Genomic DNA, 26,860 nt, shown 5'->3' with positions numbered 1-26,860 from the left:
GAAAAGCAACTCACAATATTGCTCTTATTTTTCTCATTTTGGTGGAGGTGGAGTGGGGGAACTTAAGAAGATATCAGGAACTCATGCTTGGAAATGATTGCTCTGCCATCTCACAGGACAATAACACAGCAGGCTTTCCTTATTTAAGAGCACTTTAAAACTTAAATGAGTTTTCTTGGGGAAATACTTATTTTGCACAAATTAACAGGAAATTCTTCATTTTCTGAATTATAACCAGTACTGTTAGTACATTATCATAAGTAGATAACAGATCTCACTAGCTAAATCCACAATTTGGGTAGTCATGTTAGTGTGATTTGCAAACTTTGGTTACATACGTCGTTGGAGGATCCAAAACTATTGACACAATTGGTGGGTCAGTGATGAAGAATTAGTTACTGGGGATGAAAAACTTTCCTTGCATAGCATGTTCCCAGGCTTGCCTTGATCCAGTGTTACATACCAGTGACTGGCATGCTGCAGTGAAGTGGAGAGCAAAATGTGTTCTGGATTCCTCTCCAAAATAAGCTATCCACATTCTCATGTTGTGAGGCCACTAAGAAGAGCCTGTTGGGTGACACATTCAGTTTCTCCCCGACCAATCCTGGTCGGCAAGGTGCAGACACAGTGTGTCCCACAGATCCGAGGCACCAGCTAGCAACTGGGCCTCTTCGAGAAGTTCTCAGAGAGGCTGTCTGAATGTTCTCAATAGCTCCTTTCTATAGCTGCCAATGAAATTACTAGGACCTACACAAGACATATTGAGTGAATCAAGTTATTTTCATAATCAATGTTTTGGACTAAAATGTATCGGAGTGATACAGAATATTCAAGGCATTTTACCCTTGACATTTGTTTCTACACATGTGTCATAACTTTTGAGATAGTGAGAAGGCTTTTCTACTTGTTTAGCAGTGGAAAACATTTCCACCCCTTTGGCTTCTTACAATAGTTTTGTAGAAATTAAAACAAAGAGAGCAAAAACATTTTGAATTAAATGCTAGGAAATGTTGGATACAGGCAACTCAATGCCTGAAAAATAAGGAGGTGAATTTATTTCTTTGGCCACATTTTATGTACAATTGAAAGTCGTATATGCATTGTTAAAATTTACAAAGATATCCATTGATATGGTTTGGCTCTGTGTCTCCACCTAAATCTCCTGTTGAATTGTAATCCCTAATATTAGAGGAGGGACCTGGTGGGAGGTGATTGGATCGTGGGGGCAGATTTTCCCCTTGCAATACTCGTGATAGTGAGTGAGTTCTCATCAGGTCTGATGGTTTAAAAGTGTGTGACACTTCCCCCTTTGCTCTCTCCCTCTCTCCTGCTCTGCCATGGTAAGACACGCTTGCTTCCCCTTCACCTTCTGTCATGATTGTAAGTTTCCTGAGACCTCCCAGCCATGCTTCCCTTACAGCCTGCAGAACTGTAAGTCAATTAAACCTCTTTTCTTCGTAAATTACCCAGTCTTAGGTAGCTCTTTATAGCAGTGTGAAAACGGATTAATACACCCATGAATACATTTAACTTAAAGTCAGACTTGTGATATTTAAGAAGAAGTGCATTTCCTGGTTCAGATAAACCAACTCTAAAGGGCTTCTTTAGGACAGTAGAGGAACGTTAAATATTATCTAAAAATTAAATGCTAATAAGGAATAATTGTTACTTTCATAAGGTATGATAATAAAATTGTGGGTTATAGTAAAATACCCTGGTTTTTCAGGGATGCATTTTGAAATATTTGGGGGTGAAATATCATGGTTTCCATAATGTTTTAAAATACTTTAGATTTATGAAACAAATATGCCACAATAATAATTTTTTATGAGACAGGGTCTCACTCTGTTGCCCAGATTGCAGTACAGTGGGGCAAACATGGTTCGCTGCAGCCTCAACCTCCCAGGCTCAAGTGATCCTCCCACTTCAGCCTCACAAGTAGCTCAGGTATGTGCCACCACACCTAGATAATTTTTAAATTTTTTGTAGAGACACAGTCTTGCCATGGTGCTCAGTTTGGTCTTAAATTCCTGGGCTCAAGCAATCCTCCCACCTTGGCCTCCCAAAGTGCTGGGATTATAGGTATGAGTCACTACACTTGACCAACAATTATTTTTTAAAGGTGATATGTATGTATTTATTATGCTAGTCCCTCTTCTTTTCTATATGTTTAACATTTTTCATAATAAAAGTGAAAACAAAAGAAGGATACATATATTGTATGCTTGTGTTTTCCTTTCGGGGAATATAATAGAGGGAAGTTAACAGATCTTGAATTATACTTTACAAAATTGATGCTAATCTTGAAAGAAACATCTACTTTGGTTTCCTATAAGCCTTCCTTCCCTTCTGAAAGGCTCTCTTTCTAATTTTGATTCAGTCCTACTTGTCTCCTTAACTACTGTCCATAGATACCCTTATAGCAATCAGAATAATTTTGATATTGCTGTGATCTGAACCCAAACAAGCACAAGATTCAAATTTTGTTTTATTTAATTTGATGAGTTTCAAATGTGTGCGCTTTCATTAAGCAGGCGATTTAGAGATCAGATAATGAGGCTGACACAGCCTTCTGAATGAGGAAAAGCACAGCATAATTGAAGTCAGCTAACAGGATTTCCAGCAGGGAATGATTTCCCTGAGTGTGTGATCTGATTTCCTTTGATGTTTGTATTACAGTAATAACATTAATAGCATCCCAAACAACACTTAATGAAATTTTAGACTTGCTATATGTGAGGACTCCCCTATCATCAAACTTGGCTGTTTCTACACAGTTTCTCTCAGATGTACAATTCAACACGTGGGAAAGCCAGGACAGTAAAGGACACATTTTAGCTTTGGATTCTGGGCCAAATATTCCTGCTTTCTTTATAATTCTGTGTACTACCCCTGCTTAAACTTAGGCAGATGTTGAGGTGCGAAAGTAGATGGCTCAACATCCATTTGGCAGGAGTACAGGACTAATGACTAAGCAAGTCCTATTGATGGTTGGCAGTGACAGTACCTTAAGGTACAAGGAATACTGCATTTTCACACTTTCAGAAAGTTGTTCATATCACTTTTAAATGATTTAGAAATAAAGTAGTGCTAACATAAGGAATCAAGGACTGCAATTACTACCTGCAATTTTATTAACAGTGAGTCAGTAAAAAAATATTGAACTGTGTCTTTAAAAAGCTTTTCAATGAATGATTAACACCCAGAGAAAGGTGGGGTGGGAGAGAGAGAGAGATCATCCTGATTCACTGTCATATAAATTTGGAATATGAAAATTCATCTCTCCCCAGAAATGTTTGAAAAATAGGAGAACAGGTTCTCGCTCTTTGTTAACTCATGCCTGACTGTGACGGCTAATTCCTAGGAGTGAATTGTAAGTATCGAGGTTAAAAGATTTTCCAGATCTGATGGAAATGATTTTATACTTTGTGTATATTTGGACAAAAGGCTTGGTTCTAAGGTCAGAATGAAAAAAGGGGTTGGGAGTTAGTGGGTATCTATGGCTAGTTGATGAGTTAAGAATATTTTTCAATGATTCCTTAAAGTCACATTAAAACTAAGCAATTAATTATAAGACAAGAAATTAGTAAAAGTAGGAAATTATTGACAATTGCAAGGAAAAACAGTTGTAAGTCCTACCAGTGGATATAGAATCTACATTAATATGGGCCTAAGTTGCCAAATTTCAAGATCAAGCATATGAACATGCTGTATTCTGATACTTGTGTGATTTCTACAATTTTTATTAAAAGCACTTCAAATAGTTCACTGAATAAAAATCAGAGAAATACTGTCGCTGTAATGTGGCTGCTTGATTTTGAAGTTCAGCAAGTAAGGGATAATGTAGTTTAGGTTTCAAAAGGCATAACGTATTTCCATTCACTACAACAGGTCTTTTTAGGGCCCTGATTTCAAACTCAATTATGTTATAGTGGCTAATCTTAAATTCAATTTGAAGTTCTAAAAATTATTTTTGTTTTTCTCCTGTTGAAGTCATTTGCCTTCTCATTTTTAAAATTTGTCTCCCACCTGAACCTGCTAGCTAAATCAGAAAGCATGAATATAGTACAGATGGTGGCTTATTTTTGGCTCCAACTGGAAGAGAGAGAGATTATAAAATCACCTCACAATTTCTTTGTGTAAGTTCACTCATTTTGGTCAATAATGATTGAGCCCCTCCAGAAGTCAAGGAATGTATTTGGTTGACCCTGTGTGTACAAATGTAAGAGCAAGGAAGGCAGTCCCACCCTCCAGATGATCTTAAGAGATCAGTTCACTGATGACTTGCAAATATTCAAAAGTATACTAACTTTGCTGTTTATTATTTTTTTTGCTAAGTCAATAGAGAATTAAATCTTTTACAGAAATTCACTGTCTCTAAGAATTGAAAATAGATTTTTAACATTGGGTATAAGAAAATAAAAGTGACCCATAAGAACAAATGCACCTTGGTACCTGAAAAGAGCAGAAAACTGGGGACTTGAATTTTGCTCTAGTTTTCTGGCAGCTAAGATGAAAAATGAAAACAGGTTATTTCTTGTTATTTTTACTGTTGTTGCTTTTCCTGAGAAAAATGAGACACTTTTGTTCATCTGCAGTAGCAACATTTTTCCTGAAAGGAAATGCACCTAATCATCAGTAACTTAATGGCCAACATTAATTCAACAAAGACTGGTTTCACCTTCACCAACATAAGATGAATTTGTTTGTGCAATATCGAGCATTTTGACAAGATATTATGGTCAGCCATCATTATACATAACAGAGGTAGTGATTTTTATTCTGTTTTATAGACTAAGTAGCTAGGTCATTTACAGATCCTAAAGATTTGAAATGACATCTTTTTATTACTAGTTCACAATATCTTACTATTCATTATTCTGGTAGTTTAAAAATCTTTAAAGAAAAGTGTTTCACTTTTCTGAGAATAGCTAACCATAAAACATAAAGAAAACCACTAGAAAATGTTTTAAAACTATTAATTGTAATGCATTCAAAAGGTTACCTAGTTTTGGTGTTATTAAAATATTTTATCAGATGATTTCCTAACAGGGCATAATGATTCTATTGGGGTAGTCATATAACATCTCTGATATTTCTTTTTACTAAAAGAGCGTGCTATGTATTTTTAAGAACATATTTCAATTTTTATCAAATAAGCCCCATATGAGATTATATTGGCAAAGACAAACCTCACTGTATTATAGTAGAAATAGATGTTTTATTTAACAAATCAAGTTCTATAAATGATTAATAATATAACAATAATGCGATTTTTATGAATTCTATAGTGGATTTTTATAAATTTTTAATGTTCTTGAGACCTATAGAAAAATTGTATAGCTAAATGACTTGCTTGGTTTTGGTGGAAAAAAAATGTTAATGAGAGATTTGCATAGGTGTAAGGTGTTTGAAAATTGAAATTCCTCACTAATCAATTTGAATTCAAGTAAGAAGATGATACAGATATATTGATTGGGATACCATACTATAGTAATGTAGGAGCAAGGTTATTACTTGTTACTGAGCATTCATTCAAGTGGCAAATATTTGAGTCTTATTCTAAGCCCAGCATTGTGTAAAGTGCTGAGGTCACAACAGTGAGTAAAACAGACATAGTTTTAACCTCATGGGGCTTAACATCTAATGGGAAGGTAGAGAGTCAAAATATCCCACAAATATATATAGTTAGAAATTGCATAAAGTGGTATAAAGGCACTTCTACTGCATAGGAGATATCATAGGCAGACCCGATGCTAACGGGAAGGTCATTGAAAGCTTTCCTGAGGAAGTGGCAGTTTTGATTCTCTCTGAAGGATCAGGAGGTATTAACTTACTCTGAAGAACCAGGTAAGAGGAACATTCTAGGCAGAAGGAGAAGAGTGTACAGGCCCTAAGGCAGGAGAGGCAATGAAGGAAAAAAAAAACAAACCTGTGGGTTTGGATTTGGATCACAGAAAGTGTGGGGAAAGTGGCATGAAATAGGTTCAGAGAAAGAGGCAGGGCCAGGTGTTAACATGGAATAAACATGAGTTTATTCTAAAAGTATTAGGAAGCCTTTTAAGTATTTTAAACAGGTGAGTGATATGGTCAAATTTGTGGGTTTTTGTTCTTTGGATTTTAAAATATTATTTATTTTACATTTTAAGACCCTAAAAATATTTACATACAATAAAATGTATTTAAGTATACAGTTTAATGAACTTTGTGCTCATAACCACCATGAAAATCAAGATATAAATATCTCTATTATCCCAGAAAGTGTTCTCATGCCTTTTTCCAGTCCCAGTGATACCTCCCCAGCCTCACGAAGCCACTGAGCTGCTTCCTCTCATTGCATATATTATTTTTCTTTATTCTACAATTTCATGTAAATGGAGTATTGCAGTATGTACTCTTATATTTGGCTCCTTTCATTCAGCATGTATTCAAGATTCATACATGTTGTTGCATGCATCAGTCATGCTTATTTTGCTGGGTAGTATTCCATTTTTTTTGATATATCTCAATTTACTTATCCAATAACCTATTGATGGACATTTGTATTCTTTCTACTTTTTGGGTATCATGAATAAAGCTTTATGTTTGAATAAACCTACTATGAACATTTGTTTTTATGGATATATGTTTTCTTTCATAAACATAAATTGAATGGTAAGTGTACGTTTAACTTTGAAAGAAACTGCCAAACAGGTCTCCAAAGTGGTTTTTTTATTCCAAAGTGCATTCTATGTTTCCATAATCAGTGTGTGACAGTCCCAGTTCCTCCAATCCTCACTCAGACTTGATCTGGCCAGTCTTTTTAATTTTAGGCATTCTAACAGGTTTGAAGTGATACCTCATGTTTCAGATTTTCATTTTGAATAAATCACTTTGGCTTCAGTGTGGAAAAGAATTGGAGGGACGCAAAAGTGGAAGCAGGGGGATCAAAACTTAAGGCGACTAACTCATCTTGGTTTGGCAGGGACTGTCCCAGTTTAAAACTGAAAAGTCCCACGTTCTGGGAATCCTGTAGTTCTGGGGAAACCTGGAGATTTAGTCACCGTATGAATGAGAAGACATAATGGTGGTTTTGGTCTTAGTGGATGACAGTGAGATGGAAAGAAGTGGACAGATTCAGAAGTTATTTAGGAAATACAAATCAACAGAATTGAGTAATGTGTGACATAGCTATGGGGAGAAGTGAGACGATACCAGGAACAACTCCTGGCTCTGGCCTGCACAACTGAGTATATGGTGGTGCTGTCCACTAAGATGGAGAACACTGGAGGAGGACCAGTTCTGGGAGGATTCCCTTGAGTTCAGCTTTGAATGTGTAGAATGTGAGGCTTCTTTGAGACATGTAAATGATGCTGTCAAATATACATATAGCCTGGGGCCTAAAGAACAGGTCTGGGTTAGAAATACAAATCAGGGAACACAGGCAAATACTTATGAAGGTTATTAAGAACATGGATCTGGATAAGATTCTTGTAATGGCACTAACTGTAATGGAATTTTCTTAATTGACTTTTCCAAGTGATTTTTCTCTGTAATTTTCATAATGTATGTCATACTACTTTAATATAAGAACAAAAATCAAATTTTATCATTAAAATACAGTTTATATGGCAATTTTAAACTTACTTTTGATTCCTTAATATCCTAAAATGATTTTTGATTCCAAAAATGTACCATCTCAAACTTCTAGAATTTCCAATGTGGCACATTAATTCAATAATTAGATGGATTAATGAATGATTACCACCTACCTTATGTAAAAATATATTTATGTCAGCACCATTTAGAGAAAACTTATCTTTAAAAACTGAGTGTTAAACATGTCAGATATCTAAGGAGCCTGAAATTGAAAGCATCTAGAAATCTCAAAACTCAGGTAGCACACCCTTGTTTGAAAGATGTATATATCAAGAAATAAAGACACAAAGACATGGAAAACATTGTCCTAGGATGAAATCCCAACATCTACATCTTAATTTAGGTATGTTATTTTCACTTAAATGCATGTAATTTCTAGATTATCTCCTATCCAAATATCAGAGAATGCACCAAAATCTGAATCTTAGCAATGTCAAGATTAGTTAAACATCTGACTAAATCTTAACAACTATAGAGCTGTAAAGAAAAGGTTGGAGCTGTTAGAAGGAAAACTAACAAACAGAAATGAATAGCATCATCATCAACAAAAAGGACGTCCACAGAAAAGCTCCATCTGAAGGTCACCAGCATCAAAGACCAAAGGTTATTAAATCCAGGAAGATGAAGAAAAGCCAGCACAAAACGGCTGAAAATTCCAAAACCAGAATGCCTCTTCTCCTCCAAAGGATCACAACTCCTTGCCAGCAAGGGAAAAAAACTGGACAGAGAATGAGTTTGATGAACTGACAGAAGTAAGCTTCAGATGGTGGGTAATAACAAACTCCTCTGCGCTAAAGGAGCATGTTCTAACCAAATGCAAGGAAGCTAAGAACCTTGAAAAAAGGTTAGACAAATTGCTAACTAGAATAACAAGTTTAGAGAAGAACATAAATGACCTGACAGAGCTGAAAAACACAGCACAAGAACTTCATGAAGCATACACAAGTATCAATAGTCAAATCAATCAAGCAGAAGAAAGGATATCAGAGATTGAAGATCAACTTAATGAAATAAAGCGTGAAGACAAGACTAGAGGAAAAGAATGAAAAGGAATGAACAAAGCCTCCAAGAAATATGGGACTGTGTGAGAAGACCAAACCTACGTTTGATTGGTGTACCTGAAAGTGATGGGGAGAATGGAACCAACTTGAAAAACACTCTTCAAGATGTTATCCAGGAGAACTTCCCCAACCTAGCAAGACAGGCCAACATTCAAATTCAGGAAATACAGAGAACACCACAAAGATACTCCTCAAGAAGAGCAACCCCAAGACACATAATCATCAGATTCACCAAGGCTGAAATGAAGGAAAAAATGTTAAGGGCAGTCAGAGAGAAAGGTTGAGTTACCCACAAAGGGAAGCCCATCAGACTAACAGTGGATCTCTCTGCAGAAACCCTACGAGCCAGAAGAGAGTGGGGACCAATATTCAACATTCTTAAAGAAAAGAATTTTCAACCCAGAATTTCACATCCAGCCAAACTAAGCTTCATAAGTGAAGGAGAAATAAAATCCTTTACAGACAAGCAAATGCTGAGAGATTTTGTCAGCACTAGGCCTGCCTTACAAGACTTGCTCCTGAAAGAAGCACTAAATATGGAAAGGAAAAACTGGAACCAGCCACTGCAAAAACACACCAAAATATAAAGACCAATGACACTATGAAGAAACTGCATCAACTAACAGGCAATAGCACCATAATGACAGGATCAAAGTCACACATAACAATATTAACCTTAAATGTAAATGAGATAAATGCCCCAATTAAAGGACACAGACTGGCAAATTGGATATAGAATCAAGACCCATCGCTGTGCTGTACTCAGGAGACCCATCTCATGTGCAAAGACACACATAGGCTTAAAATAAAGGGATGGATGAAAACTTACTAAGCAAATGGAAAGCAAAAAAGAAGCAGGGGTTGCAATCCTACTCTATGATAAAACAGACTTTAAACTAACAAAGATCAAAAAAGACAAAGAAGGGCATTAAATAATGGTAAAGGGATCAATGCAACAAGAAAAGCTGACTATCCTAAATATATGTGCACCCAATACAGGAGTACCCAGATTCATAAAGCAAGTTCTTAGAGACCTACAAAGAGACTTAGACTCCCACGCAATAATAGTGGGAGATTTTAACACCCCACTGTCAATATTAGACAGATTAATGAGACAGAAAATCAATAAGGGTATTCAGGACTTGAACTCAGCTCTGGACCAAGCGGGCCTAATAGACATCTACGGAACTCTCCACCCCAAATCAACAGAATATACATTCTTCTCAGCACCACATCATACTTATTCTAAAATCAACCACATAATTGGAAGTAAACACTCCTTAACAATGGAAAAGAATGGAAATCATAACAAACAGTCTCTCAGACCATAGTGCAAACAAATTAGAACCCAGGATTAAGAAACTCACTCAAAACTGCACAACTACATGGAAACTGAACAACCTGCTCCTGAATAACTACTGGGTAAATAATGAAATGAAGTCAGAAATAAGTTCTTTGAAACCAATGAGAACAAAGACACAACATATCAGAATCTCTGGGACACAGTTGAAGCAGTGTTTAGAGGTAAATTTATAGCACTAAATCCCCACAGGAGAAAACTGGAAAGATCTAAAATTGACACCCTAACATCACAATTAAAAGAATTAGAGAAGCAAGAGCAAACAAATTCAAAAGCTAGCAGAAGACAAGAAATAACTAAGATGAGAGCAGAAATGAAGGAGATAGAGACACAAAAAACTCTTTAAAAAATCAATGAATCCAAAAGCTGGTTTTTTGAAAAGATTAACCAAATAGGTAGACTGTTAACCAGGCTAATAAAAAAGAAAAAAGAGAAGAATCAAATAAACACAGTAAAAAATGATAAAGGGGAGATCATCACCAATTCCACAGAAATACAAACTACCATCAGAGAATACTATAAACACCTCTATGCAAATAAACTAGAAAATCTAGAAGAAATGGATAAGTTCCCGGACACGTTCACCCTCCCAAGACTAAACCAGGAAGAAGTCAAATCCCTGAATAGACCAATAACAAGTTCTGAAATTGAGGCAGTAATTAATAGCCTACCAACCAAAAAAACAAACAAACAAACAAACAAAAAAACCCAGGACCAGACGGATTCACAGCTGGATTCTACCAGAGGTACGAAAAGGAGCTGGTACCATTCCTTCTGAAAATATTCCAATCAATAGAAAAAGAGGGACTCCTCCCTAACTCATTTTATGAGGCCAGCATCATCCTGTTACCAAAACCTGGCAGAGACACAACAAAAAAAGAAAATTGCAGGCCAATATCCCTGATGAACATCAGTGCAAAAACTCTCAGTAAAATACTGGCAAACTGAATCCAGCAACACATCAAAAAGCTTATCCACCATGATCAAGTTGGCTTCATTCCTGGAATGCAAGGCTGGTTCAACATACACAAATCAATAAATGTAATCCATCACATAAATAGAACCAATGACAAAAACCACATGATTATCTCAATAGATGAAGAAAAGGCCTTAGACAAAATTCAACAGCCCTTCATGCTAAAAACTCTCAATAAACTGAGTATTGATGGAATGTATCTCAAAATAATAAGAGCTACTTATGACAAACCCACAGCCAATATCATACTGAATGGGCAAAATCTGGAAGCATTCCCTTTGAAAACCAGCACAAGAAAAAGATGCCCTCTCTCACCACTCCTATTCAACGTAGTATTGGAAATTTTGGCCAAGGCAATCAGGCAAGAGAAAGAAATAAAGGGTATTCAGATAGGAAGAGAGGAAGTCAAATTATCTCTGTTTGCAGATGACATGATTGTGTATTTAGAAAACCCCATCGTCTCAGCCCAAAATCTCCTTAAGCTGATAAGCAACTTCAGCAAAGTCTCAGGATACAAAATCCATCTGCAAAAATCACAAGCATTCCTTTACACCAATAATAGACAAATAGAGAGCCAAATCAGGAGTGAACTCCCATTCACAATGCTACCAAGAGAATAAAATACCTAGGAATACAACTTAAAAGGAATGTGAAGGACCTCTTCAAGGAGAACTACAAACCACTGCTCAAGGAAATAAGAGAGGACAGAAACAAATGGAAAAACGTTCCATCCTCATGGATAGGAAGAATTAATATAATGAAAATGGCCATACTGCCCAAAGTAATTTACAGATTCAGTGCTATCCTGATCAAGCTACCACTGACCTTCTTCACAGAATTAGAAAAAACTACTTTAAATTTCATATGGAATCAAAAAAGAGCCTGCATAGCCAAGACAATCCTAAGCAAAAAGAATGAAACTGGAGGCATCACGCTACCTGATTTCAAAGTATACTACAAGGCTACAGTAACCAAAACAGTATGGTACTGGTACCAAAACAGATATACAGACCAATGGAACAGAACGGATGACTCAGAAATAACACCACACATCTACAACCATCTGATCTTTGACAAACCTGACAAAAACAAGCAATGAGGAAAAGGATTCCCTATTTAATAAATGGTGTTGGGAAAATTGGCTAGCCATATGCAGAAAACTGAAACTGGACCTTTTCCTTAGACCTTATACAAAAATTAACTCGAGACGGATTAAAGACTTAAATGTAAGACCTAAAACCATAAAAACCCTAGAAGAAAACCTAGGCAATACCATTCAGGACATAGGCATGGGCAAAGATTTCATGACTAAAACACCGAAAACAATGGCAACAAATGCCAAAATTGACAAACAGTATCTAATTAAACTAAAGAGCTTCTGTACAGCAAAAGAAACTATCCTCAAAGTGAACAGGCAACCTACAGAATGGGAGAAAATTTTTGCAATCTATCCATCTGACAAAGGACTAATATCCAGAATCTATAAGAATTTAAACAAATTTACAAGAATAAAACAAATAACCCCATCAAAAAGTGGGCAAAGTATATGAACAGACACTTCTCAAAAGAAGACATTTATGCAGCCAACAAATATATGAAAAAAAAGCTCATCATCACTGGTCATTAGAGTAAAGCAAATCAAATCCACAATGAGATACCATCTCATGCCAGTTAGAATGGTGATCGTTAAAAAGTCAGGAAACAACAAATGCTAGAGAGGAAGTGGAGAAATAGGAATGCTTTTACACTGTTGGTGGGAGTATAAATTAGTTCAACCATTGTGGAAGACAGTGTGGCAATTCCTCAAGGATCTACAACTAGAAATACCATTTGACCCAGCAATCCCATTACTGGGTATATACCCAAAGGATTGTAAATCATTCTACTATAAAGACACATTCACATGTATGTTTATTGCAGCACTATTCACAATAGCAAAGACTTGGAACCAACCCAAATGCCTGTCAATGATAGACTGGATAAAGAAAATGTGGCACATCTACACCATGGAATACTCTGCAACCATAAAGAAGGATGAGTTCATGTCCTTTGCAGGGACATGGATGAAGCTGGAAACCATCATTCTCAGCAAAGGAACAGAAAACCAAACACCGCATGTTCTCACTCATAGGTGGAAATTGAACAATGAGAACACATGGATACAGGGAGGGGAACATCACACACCAGGGCCTGTCAGGGGTTGGGGGCTAGGGGAGGGATAGCATTAGAAGAAATACCTAATGTAGATGACAGGTTAATGGGTGCAGCAAACCACCATGGCTCTTTTATACCTATGTAACAAACCTGCGTGTTTTGCACATGTATCCCAGAACTTAAAGTATAATAAAAAAAATTCATGAAAAAAAAGAAAAGCAAAGGTTGGGGGAGGGTTTAGAAACCTAATAAATAAATATTAAGAAAATAGGCATAAATACTAAAAAAGCATAAGCAAAAGCCAAACATTGAATATGTAGATTATATGTTCAAAGACTTATTTAAAATAAGGATACACAGTCATAGAACGGATTGAAGAGAGCCTGAGATTGAAGGAGAGATAATAAGGAAAATCTGGGTAACCTGCTCCCCTGAGTGGACAACATCCATTTTAGCAATCAGGAAAACACTCATGTAATGTAATATGACCTAGTAGACTACATCTGGAATACTGCATCTAAATCTATATATCTGAAAACTACATTTAAACATGTAGTTCAAAGTTGTTGCTAAAAACATGTTCTATTATTTTTCTATCATAGTACTAAAAACAAGTGCCAGAAAGTTGAAGAGAAAGGAAAAAGTTTAGCAAAAAACACAGGAATAGTTTAATGAATGTCAGGTTTAAATAGTATAATGAAAGGAAAGGAACTAAACACATTAGCTAGGAGAAACTTATTAGGGACTATTCACATGTCACTCTGAAGGTTATAAATACAAGGAAGAAGGAAAATAAATGGTGCCTGGAAAACATCAGAACTTGGTAAGCAAAGTAGAATAGAATAAGAAAAGATTCTCCTTTTAAATTTTTTATTATTTAATTTTGGATAGGAGGAAGATTATCTGAATGGAGAAATTCCGTGATAACTGGCGGAAGTTTTATTCCTTGAGATATTCTAAAAACTTCATAAAGGTAAACTCAGAAAGCCTAATGGTTGGGGAAATGACTGTATATGAAGATACGGTGAGAGAGAGTGTTTACGAGGTTCAGCTCTGACTTAGGTGTCTATGAGGAAAATTCAGGGGAATGGTACAGTGTTTCCCAAATCACTATTAACACAGTAAAATATGTACCAGATGCATACCAATTGTGTGACATTGGGTACACTTTTTAAATAAATCCCCCCTTTTGAAAACTTTTTGAGGATAGGTTTGTGACCCCATTTGCTCAATAGACAGCCATCACTGTAGCTTCTATTTTAACATAGGTTCTAATATAGCTAATCTATCCAAGCTTTATACAACAAAGGCTTGAAAGAATAAAGTAATCCCCATCCTCAGTTGCAAAAATCTTGTGTTTCAGGCAAGCATTTGTTGTTGTTTTCCTATTACTGTGATTTAATGGCATGCCTGTGGGGTGCTGAATGCATTACGTAGAGTGCATTGATGATACAGTGAATGTTTTTGAGAGCTTTTGTGCTCTGGGTTATTTTCTAAGGTGTTATTTATGATTATAAGATGCTAATACAGTAATGAGAAATGTACAAAGCAGAGTGGAGAGTGCCTTTCTCTATATTCTTTCCAGTGCCTTGAATGCCGGCTTGCTGTGATTATAACATTTTGTCCTGTTTCCTTTTATCAACAATAGACTTTCAACACTGTGTAAATTTACATTTCATTTATTCTTTGTTTAATTCAATGAATGGAACACAACTATAAAATCCAAGGGACCCTCTGCCATTCCATACACTTGTCCAACTGGACACTATTTTAGGCTGCTTCACAATATGTATAACTTTAGGGGAGGGAATAGGGGCTGGATAACTGGAGTGTATTGAATATAGAGGCAGCTACATTAATAAACACTTCTTAATACCATTGATTTTTTTCACAATAGCAAATGTTTTTATTTAGGCTGTCCATTTCCCTATGAAATAAGATTAAATGTTTCTCTCCCCCACCTAATTCTAACTTAATGGATGTGAACAATTTTTCTCCACAAATACAGAAATTCAAAATTCTAAGGAGGAAGAATTGAATAAGTTTTTTGGCACCACTTAAGAAGTTTGAAAGGCAGCAGTTAACTGACATGTGATTCCCATTCATCTACATCCTTGCACTAGGCTGGGCACAGTGGCTCTCTCCTGTAATCCCAGCACTTTGGGAGGCCCAGGCGGGCAGATCACGAGGTCAGGAGATCAAGACCATCCTGGCTAACATGGTGAAACCCTGTCTCTACTAAAAATACAAAAATATTAGCTGGGCGTGGTGGCGGGGTCCTGTAGTCCCAGCTACTTGGGAGGCTGAGGCAGGAGAATGGCATGAAACCGGGAGGCAAAGCTTGCAGTGAGCCAAGATCACGCCACTGCACTCCAGCCTGGGTGACAGAGCAAGACTCAGTCTCAAAAAAAAAAATCTACATCCTTGCACCCAACCTCATTTTTTGCTGTTCACTGCCACACTCCCTTTGGTGAGATCAAATCAGATCAAAGCTACCAGATTGCATTCATTTCTATTTCTGCATCTTTGTTTGCATAATTCCCTTTTCCTCTCAGTTCTTAAAAAACTTAAATAATTTTTATTATGACATATTTCCAATGTACAGAAGAAAGCAGAAAATAAAATACATAATAACTGTATGTATGCATCTATCACCAACTTTAATAGACTTTAACATTTGGTCACACAGTCATGTGTCACATAATGAAAATTTGGTCAATGACAGACCACATATATGATGGTGGTCCGGTAAGACTATAACATCATATCTTTCCTGTTACCTTTTCTATGTTTAGATACACACACACCATTGTGTTATAATTGCCTACAGTATTTAGTAGGCAATTCCTTGCAGATGCTGTATAGGTTTGAACCCTAGGAGCAATAGGCTATCCCATATAGCCTGGGTGTGTAGTAGTAGGCTGTATCATCTAGGTTTGTATTGGTCCACTCTAAGACATTTGCACAATGATGCAATTGCCTAACAATGTATTTATCAGAACGTGTCCCTGTTAAGTGACCAATGACTATACTTTGATCTCTCCACCTTTGTTTTTGTTTCGGTTTTTGGTTTTTGGTTTTTTTCTGAGACAGAGTCTCACTCTGTCACCCAGGCTGGACTGCAATGGTACAATGTCAGCTCACTGCAACCTCCACTTCCCAGGTTCAAGCAATTCTTGTGTCTCAGCCTCCCAAGTAGCTGGAACTACAGGCATGAGCCACCATGCCCAGCTAATTTTTTGTACTTTTAGTAGAGACAGGGTTTTGCCATGTTTACCAGGCTGGTCTCAAACTCCTGACCTTAGGTGATCCACCTGCCTTGGCCTCCCAAAGTGCTGGGATTACAGGTGTGACCCACTGAGCCTGGCGTGTTTTTGTTTTTTTTTAAGTTTTGTTGTTTTTTTAACAGAAGAATATTAATTTCTTTTTTATAAGAATCATATTTATTTTATTTTGCATTTTTTTTCTTAAAACATATATTTTTTATTTCAATAGCTTCTGGTTACATGGATGACTTGCATAGTGGTGAAGTCTGAGATTTTAGTGCACCCGTCACCCAAGTCGTGTACGTTGTACACAACATGTACTTTTTTAACCCTTACCTCCCTGCCTAACCTCCCCCTTCTGAGTCTCCATAGTCTATTATAGCACTCTGCATTTGCATTCCCATAGCTGAACTCCCACTTATAAGTGAGAACATGCAATATTTGGTTTTCCATTCCTGAATTACTTCACTTAGAATAATGACCTCCAGCTCCATCCAAGTTGCTGCAAAAGACATTATTTCTTTTTTATGGCTAAGTAGTTTTCCATCATGTGTATATAACACATTTTCTTTATTCACTAATTGATCAATGGGCATTTAGGTTGGTTCCATATCTTTGCAATTGTGAATTTTGCCACAATAATGACTTCTTTTCCTTTGGGTAGATACCCAGTAGTAAGATTGCTGGGTTGAATTGTAGATCTGCTTTTAGTTTTTTAAGGAATCTCCATACTGTTTCCATAGAGGTTGTGCTAATTTACATTCCTACCAGTAATGCATAAGCGTTCCATTTTCACCACATCCATGCCAACATCTATTGTTTTCTGACTTTTTAATTGTGACCATTCTTGCAGTACTAAGGTGGCATCTAATTGTGGTTTCAGTTTGCATTTCCCTGATGATTAGTGATGCACATTTTTTCATATGTTTCTTGGCCATTTGCTGTTCCCTGACACACTCAGTTTGATGAGATCAAGTCAGATCAAAGCCATCAGATTGCATTTATTTCTACTTCTACACCTTTGTTTGCATAATTCCCTTTTCCTCACAGCTTTTAAAAAATTTAAATAATTTTTATTATTATATATTTCCAATGTACAGAAGAAAGTAGAAAATTAAATACATAACCATATGTATGCATCGATCTTCTTTTGAGAAATGTTTGTTCACGTCGTTTGCCCATTTTTGATGGGATTATTAGTATGTATGCTTCTTATTTATTTGTTTATTTATTTATTTTTTGAGAGAGGGTCTCACTCTGTCACCCAGGCTGGAGTGCAGTGGCACCGTCATGGCTTACTGCAACCTCCATCTCCCGCGCCCAAGCAATCCTCCCACCTCAGCCTCCTGAGTACCTGGGACTACAGGTGTGCACCACCACACCTGACTAATTTTTGCAGTTTTTGTAGAAACGGGGTTTTGCCATGTTGCTCAGGCTAGCCTCAAACTCCTGGGCTCAAGCAATCCACCCACCTCAGCCTCCCAAAATGCTGTGATTATAGGTGTGAGCTACTGCATCTGGCCTAAATCTATCTTCTTTTGAGAAATATCTATTCATGTCATTTGCCTATTTTTTGATGGGATTATTTGTTCTTTTCTCGCCGATTTGTTTGAGTTCCTTGTAGATGCTGGACATAAATCCTTTGTTGGATGCATAGTTTACAAATATTTTCTCGTACTCTGGGGGTTGCCTTTTACTTTGATTATTTCTTTTGTTATGCAGAAGCCGTTTAGTTTAATTAAGTCCCATTTATCTATCTTTGTTTTAGTTGCACTTGCTTTTGGGGTGTTAGTCATAAATTCTTTGCCTAGACCAATGTCTAGAAAAGTTTTTCCTAGATTATCTAATCCAGGAAATTCTATCTAATTCTAGGTTTTCCTAGAATCTTTATGGTTTCAGGTCTTAGATTTAAGTCTTTGATGTATCTCAAGTTGACTTTTGTATAAGGTGAGAGATAGGGATCTAGTTTCATTTTTCTACATGTGGCTAGCCAGTTTTCCCAGCACCATTTATTAACTAGGATGTCCTTTTCCCAACTTATGTTTTAGTATGCTTTGTGAAAGATCAGTTTGTTGTATTTGGCTTTATTTCTGGGTGCTCTATTCTGTTCCATTGGCCTATGTATCTACTTTTACACCAGTACCGTGCTGTTTTAGTAACTATAGCCTTGTGGTATAATTTGAAGTCTGGTAAAGGAATGCCTCCAGATTTGTTCTTTTTGCTTAGGATTGCTTTGGCTATTTGGGCACATTTTTAGTTCCAAATTAATTTTAGGATTTATATTTCTAATTCTGTGAAAAATTATGCTGGTATTTTGATAGAAATTGCATTGAATCTGTAGATTGCTTCAGGCAATATGGTCATTTTCATGATGTTGATTCTTTCAATCCATGAGCATGGGATGTGTTTCCATATGTTTGTGTCATCTATGATTTCTTTCAGCAGTGTTTTGTAGTTCTCTTTGTAGAGATCTTTCACCTCATTGGTTAAGTATATTCCTAAGTGTTTTATTATTTTTGTAGCTGTTGTGAAAGGGATTGAGTTTTTAATTTGATTCTCAGCTTGGTTCGTGTTGATGTATAGCAATGCTACTGATTTGTGTACATTGATTTTGTAACCTAAGATTTTACTGAATTTGCTTATCAAATCTAGGAGTCTTCTGCAGGAGGCTTTAGGGTTTTCTAGGTATACAATCATATCATCAGTGAACAGCGATAGTTTAACTTCTTTTTTTCCAATTTGGATGCCCTTTCTTTCTTTCTCTTGCCTGACTGCTCTGGTTAGGACTTCCAGTACTACGTTAAATAGAAGTGGTGAAAGTTTATATCCTTGTCTTGTTCCAGTTTTCAGGGGAAATGCTTTCAACTTTTCCCCATTCAGTATGATGTTGACCGGGTTTGTCATATGTGCCTTCTATTATTTTGAAGTTTTTTGTTGTTGTTGTTGTTGTTGTTTGTATTTTGAGACAGAGTCTCGCTCTGTCGCCCAGGCTGCAGTGCAGTGACGCGATCTCGTCTCACTGCAAGCTCCGCCTCCCGAGTCATGCCATTCTGCCTCAGCCTCCAGAATAGCTGGGACTACAGGCGCCCACCACCACGCCTGGCTAATTTTTTTGTATTTTTAGTAGAGACGGGGTTTCACCGTGTTAGGCAGGATGGTCTCCATCTCCTGACTTTGTGATCCGCCCGCCTCGGCCTCCGGAACTGCTGGGATTACAGGCTTGAGCGACTGTACCCAGCCTATTTTGAAGTTTTATCCAAAAAATGCAGGGATGATTTAACATACGCAAGTCAATAAATGTGATATATCACATAAACAGAATTAAAAACAAAAACCATATGATCATTTCCATAGATGCAGAAAAAGCCTTCTATAAAATCTAGCATCCGTTTATGATTAAAAAAAAAAAAAAACACTCACCAAACTAGGCACAGAAGTGACTTAACTCAAAGAAAAAAGTGTTGCTGAGAAAAATCTTCCCATTCCTTTCAGCCTAACCATTATTTTTGTAACTCAAAAAAAAATTTCTTCTGCGTGTGTGAATAGATCCACTTTTAATAAGTCAAGTGATATAAAAAGCATGAGGAGAACTTGTTAATTGAATTTATCCTAATGTTCTGGTCAGCTGTTTCTTTTAATAGACACAGTGGTCACAACTATGCTTTGATTTATCTCTTTTTATAAGCTGGAGTTTTGAATATTTTTGTTTGCTTGGCTTTTTAAAAATTTTTAGATTCAGATGATGCATGTGCTTGTTTGTTACATGGGTATATTGCATAATGGTGGGGACTGGACTTCTAGGGTACTCATCACCCAAATATTGAACACTGTACCCAATAGGTAATTTTTCAACCCTCACCCTTCTTTCATCCTTCCCCCTTTTAGAGTCCCTAGTGTCTTTTGTTTCCATTTTTATGGAATGTGTACCCATTGTTTAGCTCCCACTTATAAGAAGAACATGAAATATTTGATTTTCTGCTTCTAAGTTAATTCATTCAGGATAATGGCCTCAAGCTCCAACGATGTTGTGCAAAGGACATGATTTCATTCTTTTTTATGGCTGTGTAATATTTTATGGTGTATATATATATATGACATTTTCTTTATCCAATCAATCATTGGTGGACACTTAGGTTGGTTCCATTACTTTGCTATTGTGAATAGTGCTGCGATAAACATGAGTGCTGGTATCTTCTTTTTTTTGTTGTTTGTTTGTTTGTTTGTTTGTTTGAGATGGAGTCTCGCTCTGTCGCCCAGGCTGGAGTGCAGTGGTGCGATCTTGGCTCACTGCAAGCTCCGCCTCCCGGGTTCACGCCATTCTCCTGCCTCAGCCTCCCGAGTGGCTGGGACTACAGGTGCCCTCCACCACGCCCAGCTAATTTTTTTGCATTTTTAGTAGAGACGGGGTTTCACCATGTTAGCCAGGATGAGTCTCCATCTCCTGACCTTGTGATCCGCCCCACTTGGCCTCCCAAAGTGCTGGGATTACAGGCATGAGCCACCGCGCCGGGCCCCCGAGTGCTGGTATCTTTTTTATGCAATGATTTCTTTCCCTTTAGGTAAATACCCAGGAGTGGGATTGCTGAACTAAATGATAGTTCTATTTTTAGTTGTTTGATATATCTCCATACTGTTTTCCATGGAGGTTGAACTAATTTACATTCCTATCAACAATTTACAAGCATTTCCTTTTCTCCACATGCATGTCGACGTCTGTTGTTTTTTGATTTTTTAGTAATAGCCATTCTGGCTGGTGTAAAATGATATATCAGTGTGGTTTTAATTTGCATTTCTGTAATGATTAGTGGTGTTGAGGATTTTTTTCATGTGTTTTTTAGCCACTTGTATATCTTCTTTTGTGAAATTTCTGTTCATATCCTTTGCCCAGTTTTTAATAAGGTTGTTTGGTTTTTTCTTATTGAGTTATCTGAATTTCTTATAGATTCTGGGTATTAGTCCTTTGTCAGAGGCATAATTTACAAATATTTAATCCCATTCTATAGGTTGTTTATTCTGTTAATTATTTATTTGGCTGTATGGAAGCTTTTTAGCTTAATTAAGGTTCATTTTTCTATTTTTGTTTTTGTTGCAATTGCTTTTGGGGTCTTCATTATAAACTCTTTGCATAGACTGATGTCCAGAAGAGGTTTTCCTAGGTTTTCTTCTAGGATTTTTATAGTTTCAGGTCTTAAATCTTGAATTAATTTTTGTGTATAGTGAGAGATAGGTTCTAGTTTTATTCTGTTGTATGTGTCTAGCCAGTTTTCCCAGCATCATTTATTGAACAGAGTGTCCTTTCTTCATTGTTTATTTCTGTTGACCTTATAAAAAAATCAGTTGGTTTTAGGTATGTGGCTTTATTTCTTGATTCTTTATTCTGTTCCATTGATCTATGTGTATATTTATGTATTAGTACTATGTTGTTTTAGTTACTATAGTGTTGTAGTATAATTTCAAGTCAGACAACGTGACTGTGACACCTCAGTATTTGCTCTTACTTAGGAGTGTTTTGGATATTCAGTCCATTTTTTGGTTCCATATGAACTTTTGGAATGTTTTTTTCTAATTCTGTGAAGAATGACACTAATAATTTGAATTAGGAATTAGAAATTGCATTAAATCTGTAGATTGTTTTGGGCAGTATGGTCATTTTAATGACATTGATTCTTCCAATCCATGAGTATGGGATGTTTTTCCATTTGTTTGTATTGTCTACAGTTTCTTTCAGCCATGTTTTGTAGTTCTCTTTGTAGAGATCTTTTACCTCCTTGATTAAATATATTCCTAGGTATTTTATTTTTTGTGGCAATTGTAAACGAAATGGAGTTCTTGATTTTGTTCTTAGCTTGAATGTTATTGGTATATACAAATGCTACTGATTTTTGTACATTGATTTTGTATCCTGAAATTTTACTGAAGTCACCTGTCAAGTCTAGGAGTCTTCTGGAGGAGTCTTTAGGGTTTTCTAGGTAAACAATCATGTCATCAGCATACAGAGATAATATGACTTCCTCTTTTCCAATTTGGATATCCTTTATTTCTTTCTCTTGCCCAATTGCTCTGGCTAGTACTTACAGTAGCATGTTGAATAGGAGTGGTGAGAGTAGATATCCTTGTCTTGTTCCAGTTCTTAGGGAAAATGCTTTCAATGTTTCCCCATTCAGTATGATATTGGCTGTGGGTTTGTCATATACGGCTCTTATTATTTTGAGGTATGTTTCTTCAATGCCTAGTTTCCAACAAACTTCTTTACTGAGTATCTACTGTATTCACAGACTGTACTGGGATGTAGAGGGGTGGGAGTGGAGAACAAACCAAGCAGCCTTATTTTTTCAGAGTTCACCACACAGTGATCTTCCCCTTCTTAAATCCTGCCTTCCCTCATTTAAGCCTTCCTAGTAGTAGTCTGACTGGCTGGCCTCCCTTCCCCAGACGTCTAGGATAGCTATAACCTCTGTACTGAAGCTGCCTTGTACTGGCTTGTGACATCAACCCTGCACATCTTTTCTCAACTCTGCATTCAATCATGGTGAAAGTATTTACACTGCAGAAATTGGCAAACACTACAAATCAAGGTTGGTTTGTTTTTTGTTTTTGTAGGAGAGCTGATGTACCAGCACACCACTGCATATAAACGTACTCATTCATAAACAGCTATTATGTATACTTAAAATGCTTTTATAGATAAGTCTTAAGTATAAATCCTATAATCTCCATTAGCAGTGGAACCAGGTTTTATGTGATTTTCTCAGTTTCCAAAGTGTTGGGCATATAGTAGGTATTTCATAAATACTTTCTAAGCACTTTAAAAGAGAGTGTTGATTTATCTTCTTGCCATAGTGATTCATTAATGGAATCCACTTTACCCCTGTGTTTTTGTTATCCTGAATTTTAAAATGCTGTTTTTTGAGATTACTTTGATAGATAATTGCTTTCCCTCTCCCTGTGAGGTAATTTCATAAACATCAAAATATGAAGTACTTGCAGCCTAGAAAGATACATCCTGGTAAATGATAGTCTCTCTGGTCTTATGCATACCCTGGCAATGCCAAGCTCTATGACACAAGCCACCTGCTCAGTGTATTTCTCAGTTGCACTATCTCTGCACACTCTCCATCACCCAGCAGGTCCCCTTTGGAGGCCGAGCTTGATGCTATTTAGTTACTTGAGAAAGGAGGGAGGCATGAACTTCTCAATCAGCAAAGGTTCCATATAGCAGGGACTACAAGGTCTATCAGAGTGGAATGGAGCCTGATGCTATCAATAACTATCCTGTACAAGTTTCTCCAGAGTCCTGGCCTTTTTATGTCATCACTTTCTCATTCCTCTAATTGGACAGCAAAGCTCATTGGAGAGACTGATGCTCTGCAAATCTTGTATTTGCAGACCTTGATCAGTATACTCCTTACAATTTTTATGCAAGGACAGAGATTCTCACAGATCTGGAATATATCTGCAGAGAGGCTGTTGTGTCTTAGGATTCCTTTAGGAGACCAAACATAAGTGAATTTTTCTCCTGTTTGGCTTCTTTCTTCAGTAAACCATTCTAGTGTTCAATCAATTTGTCCATTTTTAAATTTAAAGAAAGTTTTTTTATCTCATTTATGCTAGCAAAATAAAAATAGAGAATAGATCATGATCATATCTTGTATCCAGCGGTGTTTTAAAAGAAAATTATTCATGGGCTTTCACTTCCATTAACCATATTGGAGGGGGTAGGGAGTAGAGGGTGCTTTCTGCTTTGTGATATAACTATTTACTTTGGTTTATGCTACATTAGTAAGTGAAACAGCTTCAACTTCCTTCCTCTATCTTGCCAGAATTCCCAACATTCAGACCATTTGGACCACTTTCAGAACTTTGAAGACATTCTATCAAGTACAATCTCCTGCTCTCTGCTTCTTTCCAGTGGACTTTAATAAACTCTAAATCCTAGGGGAGGAAGTAAAGGCAATAAACTCATCTTTCCCTTTTCAAGTGGTTTCAAAATCCTCACTTTGAAAAGAAAAGGCTTTGCAGAAGTGAATTCTTTCTCATTGTGTTAGTGACAGATAAGGAAAATGTGCCCCTCCAATCACCTTGCCTAAGTGGCCCCTGGGGTGCTTCACCAGCCTGTAAGCCACGCATCATTTTCTGTCCCAGCCTTTGTGAAGACAGCCAATAGCTCACATCAGGCTTTACTAGGATCATGTTTCTTTGCTGGTCTCCTGACTCTTCATGAATCAAATCCTTAGCAGGCCTTAAACTTGCCTTATCAGTTATTATTAATAGTAACTGAATGTTGTCACCACCCAACTGGTCCATCTGCAGCAAGTTTTCTTTCTTTGGCTGACACAGAAGAAGCAGGCAACATCCATCTTTTTGAACCATTGATTCACACAGGGACTGAAGAAAAAACACTGAACAGGAAAAAAAACACCAAATGCTCTCTATGGTTTGCGTTCAGACTTATATGACAGATGAAAGGCAAGGGAAACCAAAATAATAGCTCTGAGAATGATGAGGGCTCCTGAGAGAAAACTCCCAGTGAGGGAGAAAGATTTGTGAAATAAGCCCGACCCATCAACAGCATTCAAGCAACATTTATTTCAATAAATGTTCACTGGATGCCCTACTATATGCCAGACCCTGCACTAAGTATCAACCTTAATTCTACATGTTTTGTCATCTGTGCATACAAAAAATAAGAATACTGACACATTCAGAAACAGGACAATTTTGCAGTTATGGTTTTAATAGCCTTAGCACCTTTAGAGAAATGGTTAATTTTGGCAATTATTGATGTTCAATTTGGGTTACTCTTTAAATATTAACTAATACTACCTGGGATATTGTAATAAGAATCCTAAAAACATTTAAAAACTTTCAAAAGAGAAATTATCAGTGTAACATAATAATTTTCATATAAGATGCTATTGTTTTAAAAAATTTTTGGCAATCCATTTGACATGGTTCCTGACAGTGCTAAGGATTGTGATTTATGAAGAGTCAGGATACCAGTATAGAAATATAATATTAGGAAAGCCTGAAGTGAGCTGTTCGCTGCTTCACAAAGGCTGGGTCAGAAAGTGATAGGTGGCCTACAGGCTGCTGAAGCACCTAGGGGCCACACCAGGTGAGGTGGTTGGAGGGGCACATTTTCCTTACCTGTCATTGAAACAGTGAGAAAGAAGTCACCTCTGCAAAGCCTCTTCTTTTCAAAGTGAGGATTTTGAAAGCATTTGACAAGCAAAATGGAAAAGCAAGTTGATTGCCTTTACTCCCCTTTTCTTCTGGTGAGATATTTGCATAGATGTGACTGAATTCCAGAATGCATTAACCAAATCATAATGTTCTATGTAATTCCACATTCATGTGGTGTGTATAATCATGCTGGCACTTTGATCTTATCTTTCTATTCCCCAAAGAGGCTCTGACCATACTGACCACCCAGAACATGTAATGAAAACACTGGAGGGTGTGAAGGTAAGGGGAAACACACAAGTCTTCAGCTTTTACCTGACTCAAAATTTGACCATCCTACTTTGATTCTCAGGTAAATCCTGAAATGATGTGATAGTTACTGGGCTGCTGGTGATATCATAATTGTAATGTCACTGGAATTTGTCTACATCAACTTCTGCTCATGGAGCATTTTACCTTAGAAACAAGTATGGGATGGAAAAGAGGTACAGGAGAGTTTAGATACACTCCACTTGACATCAACAGACACATGTGGTTCCAGAAGGCAAAGTTGTAAGAGCAGTTGTAAGCAAAAACCACTCAAGTTATACTACTCATATTAAGTGAAAAAATGTAATGGAACTTATTAAGAATCTAGATAACCTTTCCTAGATAGCTTGACATTCCACTATGTGGCATTGGGAGCACATCTATCTGATACTGAAAATTTTCTGGCATGACAAATATGCAACCACATAAGGAATTCAACATAAAGATCTCGCATATAGTGAACCTCATTCATTGCTGTAATGTCATAATCCTTGACGAAACAAACAAACTGGCAGAAGAGAGGAATTTTTCTTTACAAAATTCTGGGTATAAAAAATGAAAATATCTCCATAGCCATAATTCAGGGTATCAAAGAAACTTAGATTCTGGGACACCAATGTGAAAACAGAAACTTAAAACCACTCACCACTTCTCACTGCCCTCCATCTGAAAATGTTTGTAGCCCTATGTCCTCAGGCTGCCATCCATGCTTCTAGTCTTGGGAGTTTGTCCCAGTAGCTTAGATAGAGTCAACTTTCACTGCTTTCTAGGACAATCATATCATACTAAGGGAAGCCCAATTTGCCCTGAACTATTTCTAGGGTAAGTGGATTGGGCTTCCAGATTGCTGCCAAGGAGTTTCCACCATTGTTGGCCTAACACATGAGAAACTTCTACCAACAATATTATATAA

General features: G+C 36.9%; 1 long non-coding RNA gene across 1 annotated transcript in view; it reads left to right on the top strand.

Annotated features, from left to right (window-relative positions):
* Positions 1–4,042: 4,042 nt before the first annotated feature.
* Positions 4,043–26,860, top strand: part of LOC129533164 (uncharacterized) — a 42,874-nt gene continuing 20,056 nt past the window's right edge. The window contains exons 1-3 of the long non-coding RNA XR_008679208.2: positions 4,043–4,139; positions 4,599–4,767; positions 14,081–14,162. This is a non-coding gene — a long non-coding RNA (uncharacterized lncRNA). The remainder of the gene's footprint in view (positions 4,140–4,598; positions 4,768–14,080; positions 14,163–26,860) is intronic.

This window comes from Gorilla gorilla, chromosome 3 (assembly GCF_029281585.2).
Source record: "Gorilla gorilla gorilla isolate KB3781 chromosome 3, NHGRI_mGorGor1-v2.1_pri, whole genome shotgun sequence".
Lineage (NCBI taxonomy): Eukaryota > Metazoa > Chordata > Mammalia > Primates > Hominidae > Gorilla > Gorilla gorilla.
This window is presented reverse-complemented; position numbering and strand designations above follow the sequence as displayed.